Source organism: Chiloscyllium plagiosum, chromosome 12, assembly GCF_004010195.1.
Source record: "Chiloscyllium plagiosum isolate BGI_BamShark_2017 chromosome 12, ASM401019v2, whole genome shotgun sequence".
NCBI classification, from domain to species: Eukaryota; Metazoa; Chordata; class Chondrichthyes; order Orectolobiformes; family Hemiscylliidae; genus Chiloscyllium; species Chiloscyllium plagiosum.
This window is the reverse complement of record NC_057721.1, coordinates 59,121,408-59,127,407: the sequence shown is the minus strand read 5'-3', so window position 1 is coordinate 59,127,407 and position 6,000 is coordinate 59,121,408. Positions and strand designations below refer to the sequence as shown.

The following is a 6,000-nucleotide window of genomic DNA, read 5'->3' as shown; positions in this document are numbered from 1 at the left end:
GGGGGGGGGGGGGGGGGTGGTCGTTGGGGTCAGTGAGGAGAGTGGCACAAACCAAAGACTATCGAAGGAAATGGTCCTTGCAGAAGGCAAAGAGGGGTGGGATGGGGAAGATGTTCTTGGTGGTGGGGTCAAGTTGGAGTTGGCAGAAGTGTTTAAGGATGACGCATTGGATGCGGAGAATGGTGGACTGGTAGGTGAGAACAAAGGGGACTTTTTTTTAACGTTGGGGGTGTTTAGAGCAGTGGAATGAGGCATAGAGGTGGTGCAGCGAAGGGATATGTGGATGACAGAGGGAGAAAAGTACATTGCTCAAAATAGGTGGACTTCGGGATGCTCGCGAGTGGAGTGTCTGCTCATGTGAGCAGATGTGACAGAGCCAGAAGAATTGGGAGAATGCGATGGAATTCTTGCAGGATACTGGGTGGGAGGAGTTGTAGTGCAGGTAGTTATGGGAGTCTGTGGGTTTGTAATAAATGTCCAACTGGAGACTGTCGCCAGAGATGGAAATTGTGAGGTCCAGAAAGGGGAGGAAGGTGTCTGAGCTGGATCAACTGAATTTGAGGATGGGGTGGAAGTTGTGAGCGAAGTCGATGAACTGCTCCTGTTCAGCCCAGGTGCAGGATGCCTCATTGATGTAATGGCATAAGAGTTGGGTCACAGTGCCTGTGTGGGTACTGAAGAGGGAATATTCGACATAACCAACAAAGAGGCAGGTGTAGCTGGGGCCCATTTGGGTACCCATGGCCATCCCCTGGAATTGGAGGAAGTGGGAAGAGTTAAAGAGAGGGTAAGGACCAGTTCGGCAAGGTAGTGTAGGGTATTGGCGGAGGGGCACTGGATGGATCTATTGGAGAGGAATACGCGGAGGGCCTGGATGGTGTCCTTGTGGGGTATGGACGTATCTAAGGACTGTACATCCATAGGGAAGAAAAAGCACTGGAGGCCAGAGAACTGGAAGTTGCTGAAGAGATGGAGAGAGTGGTCGGTGTTGCGGATGTAGGTGGGAGTACTTGAGCTAAGGGGGACAGGATGGAGTTGCAGTGGGATAAGATGGGTTCGGTGGGGCAGGAGCATGCCGAGATGGTGGGTGGGCTGGGGTAGTTGGGCTTGTGGATCTTGGGGAGCAGGTAGAACCAGGCAGTGCAGGGATGGGGGGCTGTGAGTTTGGAGGCAGTGGAGGGGAGATCCGCTCCCCACCTCTCTCTGCCTTTTGCAAGGACCATTCCCTTAGACAGTCCTTGGTTTGCGCCACTATCCCCATCGATTTCTCCCCCTCCCCACCCCCCCAGTACCTTCCCCTCCAAATAGAAAAGATGCAGAACCTGCCGGTACACCACCTCGCTCACCTCAATCCATGGTTCCAAACAGTCCTTCCAGGTGTGACAGATGTTCACCTGCCTCTCTTCCAACCTAGTTTATTGCATGAGGTGCTCCTGATGTGATCTTCTCTACATCAGGGAGACTGAACGTTAACTTAGGGAACAGTTCAACGAGCATCGCAGGCGGGCCCACAGGGGTCAACTGGACCTCCCAGTCACTGCCCATTTCAATTCCCCCAACCACTTCCATTCCGACATGACCATCCTTGGCCTCCTCCATGGCCGCAATAGAGCAAATTAGAGGAACAACACCTCATCTTCCGTCTGGGCAGCCTACAGCCCGGAGGACTCAACATTGAGTTCTCCAATTTCAAATAACCTCCCTCCCCATTCCTGACCCCCTTCCCACTTCCCCCCACTGCCTTCCATTCCTCCCAGCCAGCAAACAGATTCATCCCTCCCATTGACCAACCAGCTCGTACCCTCTACCTGTCTTCACCTATCCCCACTTCACTACCCTGCTCCTGCCACCCTCTTTATCTGCAGCTCCCCCCACACCCACCCCCAATCCTGAAGAAGGGTTGCACCCGAAACATTGACTTCTCCACATCCTAATGCTGCCTGGCTTGCTGTGTTCTTCTGCTTCCTGTCTGTCTATGGTACATTACCAGGGCCCAATATTCTACATTCTAATATACATAAGGTGTAGCCATAGAACTCGTGGATGCATTGAATTGAATTAGCTTTATTGTCATGTGTACTCAAATGAGTTCAGTGAAAAGTTTATATGTCGCCACTTACAGCACCATCTTAGGTCCAAAGATACCTAGATAGTCTCTTCAGTTGCAAGATTAGTTACAGTGTAACAATCCCACCAACACAAGGCATTGTCTTTGATACAGAGTAGCTAGGTGCAATCTTTAGTTACAGAATAGAGAAATGAAGAAAAAAGTTACATTATAGCTATATACCATATGAACATAGGTCAGAAAAAACAAAAAGCAAAATTAAAAAGACAGTTGTCACAGTCTCTGTCCAAGGGCTGTTCAGAGTAAACCAGCACAGGGCACCTCCACGTGGTCTGACCATTGGCTGCCACCATGCTCCACAAGCATACGCTCATAAACATAATTAAGAACTCATTATATTAACAAAAAATTGACAAGCTACTTGTATCATCAAAAAATTACTTATTGTTATGCTGTACGTTCACAGCATTTCACAAACAGTTCTCATTCTGTTTTCACCTTGTTGCGAAACAGTTGTTGCATCAGCTTAATCTCCTGTTACATTACCCACCCAGATATATCCTGCACCCAATTTCTAGTTTGCTAATTTCTGTATTCATTTCTACATTATCCCAGTAAATGATTACGAGCTTGCTTGCCAATAAACAGTGTCCCATTTTAGCCCTTGGCCCAAGTTAGCCATACACCAGTATCCTCTATTTATGATTGACCTGGGGCCCTCAAGGCACCATAAATTTCAGATACTACTCAAAGCCACGTGTCTCTGATGACTTTGCTTTTGATATTTCTCTATTAGCCTCCTCTAGTTCTGGATAAATGTGAGCAAATGGAGCAATATAGACCAAGCTATCATTGTTTTATTTTGAGACCTCTTACTGGTTGGTTCTAGTTGGCTCCTTTTTTGTTTAGTGGCACTGTTTTGGCCTTTGTTAGAGTTTTAGCAAATTCTTCATTTCACTTTTATTTCAAACTGGACAAAAGAGATGGGGTCCATGATGAAGTGTGGAGCAGGCTCTGAATGGCCAACTTCTGCTGTAATATCTTTTGTTCTTACGGAGGAATGTAGGTGAGGCTCAGCAAAAAATTGGGAATTTAAGTTTTCACTATTGTCAAGATAAAAATAGTTACACATTTTGGGGCAAGTTTGTGACTGACTTGGTTTTACTGTTTTCAAGGCTATCCACATACCAAAACACTAGCATGACTTCCCTTAAAAGGGTGCACACATTTGCTGAGGGCTTCTGCTTTTATCATTTCCGTTTTCAGCAAGTTTTAAACATATTTACGCAACCTGTTTGGATGTGCTATGACATATTTCCATTGCCATCATGTCCTGAGGTGGGACCTTCATTTATTGTTTTGCAGGATTTGGGTGTCACTGGCTGGGCCAGCAAGTATTTCCCATCCTTAGTTGCCCTTGAGAAGGTGCTAGTGTGCTGTCTTGAACTGCTGTTAGGGAGGGAGTTCCAAGATTTTGACTGTGAGACAATAAAGGAATGACGGTATATTTTTATGCCAGAATGGTGAGTAGATTGGAGGGGAACTTCTAAGCAGTGGTGTTCCCATGTATCTAGTGCTCTGTCTTTCTCGAGGGAATTGGTTGTGCATTTGGTGTATGATGTCTGAGGAGCTTTGGTGAATTTCTGGAGTGCAATTTGGAGACAGTACAAACTGCTGACACTGAGATGTAGTGGTGGAGGGAGTGAATGTTTGTGGATGTGGTGCCATCAAGCTATCCATGTACAAGGATATACCCAGGCATGTGGAGAATATTTCATCACGCTCCTGAGTTGTGCCTTGTATATGGGGTGGGCAGGCTTTAGTCAGTGGTAATCCCTTCGATGTTGATCCTGGGGTATTCAATGATAGTAATAAGCTTGCACCTGGACCTCCTGGCCCAGGAGTAGGGACACTGCTACTCAGCCAAAAGACCTGTTTGGCAAACTTTTAATGTCAACATCTACAGAGTAAGAAGTAAGATCTATATAGTTACAAAGAGAGATCTAAATGCAAAACAATTGTGTCAAATTGTCTTATTTATTTTGAAGGATGTAAATTTAAACTTGACCCATTTTATTGTTGTTATTTGGTGTATTTAATTAATTATTTATTCTGTCCATTTTCTTTACCCTGTTTATTTTTAAATTGCTTTACCTCTCCCTTTCTCTGTATTTTCTCCGACCCACAATTCTCTGAAAAATCCATTGTCCACTGTTTCTGGCCTCTTGTGCAATTGTAAGTATAACTGCTCTTCTGAAAACCTACTTCTTGGACCACACTTTGGTCATCTGTCCAAATATCTCCTTGCTTTGTTTCAAAATACTCTTGAGAAGTGTTTTGGAATATTTTGTTGCAATAGAAATACTACATAAATATTTATTTTAAAACAAATTCTTTCATTTATACATTGCAAATCAAAATCACTGGAAAGTACCTTAAAATTTGTAATTTCCCTTAGACAAAAGAAAATCCCTGGAAACGCAACAGCAAGTTCAATGGAATTGAAAAGGCTATGCCAATATTTTGGACTGAAATTATTCTCTTGTAGAATATGAATGATGAAAGTGACAAGCATTTTAACTGAAACTCTGAACAAGAGGCAGAGCTGGAGAAACAAATATAAGAAAAATAGGACATTGTATTTGCCTAAAATAATCTGAATCAGAAAAGACAAAGGACAGAATAAAGAAACCAAGAACATTTAACAGAAGGAGTGAGAGACACAAATTGCAGATAAAAAGAAAGAACCTAAATATCTAATGTATCTTTCTTGACTTTAGGATGTTCCAAATTAATTCATAAAGTCTTGCATGAGCATAGCATCTCTCTCAATCTCAGGAAGTCCCAAACTGCTATACAGCTAAAGGAATGGACATGTGAGAAGCTGTTGCTGAGAAAGTTTGTAGCTTTGCCGTTACACATCCGCTAAGGAAATGCAGGAAAGCGCATGGTCGTCAGTGCCAATTTGTTTAGAAGAATTGGGGACATCTGTTCTTAGTGTTAGTGGTTCGGTGTAAATAAGGTGAGAACATTTGTTCACTTGTGCAATGTGTGGCAGTATTTCTTTCTCACTCAGGGGCTGGAGGCACACATATTTCACAGTGAGATGTTGGATAACTAGGAATTATTTCGAAGACTCTTAACAAAACTCATACTCAGTAGGAAAAGAACTTGTGATTTAATAAGCTGAGTGGAAAATGCACATAATAGAATAATCCTGATACACTTTAATGCATACCACACTGAGCAGATGTGAATTTATGAAGCTGAGGTCCCTCATTTTGACTGTTCTGGAATGTGAATGTCTCATTACCCTTACAGGCTAGGAAAACACGAAGGCTGAAAACTGACATAGAAAGGAAATTGGAAGATGTTCATGTGTGAGCGAGAGAGAGAAAAAATTCTTCTGTAAATTACATTCACTGACCGAAGGGTTCAAGGTTCACAGAGTGAGAGAGACGACAGACAGGACAGAAGCTGGTGGAAAGATTAACCCTTTGTGGTCTGATTTGAGTGAACATTGGCTTGTCATGGATTGAATGTTTGTGTGTTGTTCCCTGGAGCTCGAGATCCGGGAATGAAGTAACAAAACAGGATTGATGAGGGCAGAGCGGTAGATATGATCTATATGGACTTCAGTAAGGCGATCGACTAGGTTCCCCATGGGAGACTGATTAGCAAGGTTAGATCTTATGGAATACAGGGAGAACTAGCCATTTGGATACAGAACTGGCTCAAAGATAGAACACAGAGGGTGGTGGTAGAGGGTTGATTTTCAGACTGGAGGCCTGTGACCAGTGGAGTGCCACAAGGATCGGTGCTGTATCCTCTACTTTTATGTCATTACATAAATGATTTGGATGTGAGCATAAGAGGTACAGTTAGTACGTTTGCGGATGACACCAAAATTGGAGGTGTAGTGGACAGCGAGG

The 6,000-nt window shown here is 43.8% G+C and overlaps 1 protein-coding gene across 4 annotated transcripts in view; it reads left to right on the top strand.

Moving 5' to 3' along the window:
• The window catches only part of zgc:152951 (uncharacterized protein LOC569013 homolog), a 74,896-nt gene that overhangs the window by 5,564 nt on the left and 63,332 nt on the right, over positions 1 to 6,000 (top strand). The window contains exon 1 of one of the 4 annotated variants that reach the window (XM_043701191.1): positions 3,485 to 3,591. The exons of the other annotated variants lie outside the window; for them this stretch is intronic. The gene's annotated coding sequence lies outside the window, so the exon portion shown is untranslated. Of the gene's footprint in view, positions 1 to 3,484; positions 3,592 to 6,000 lie in introns of those variants that run through there. 4 annotated transcript variants of the gene reach the window in all.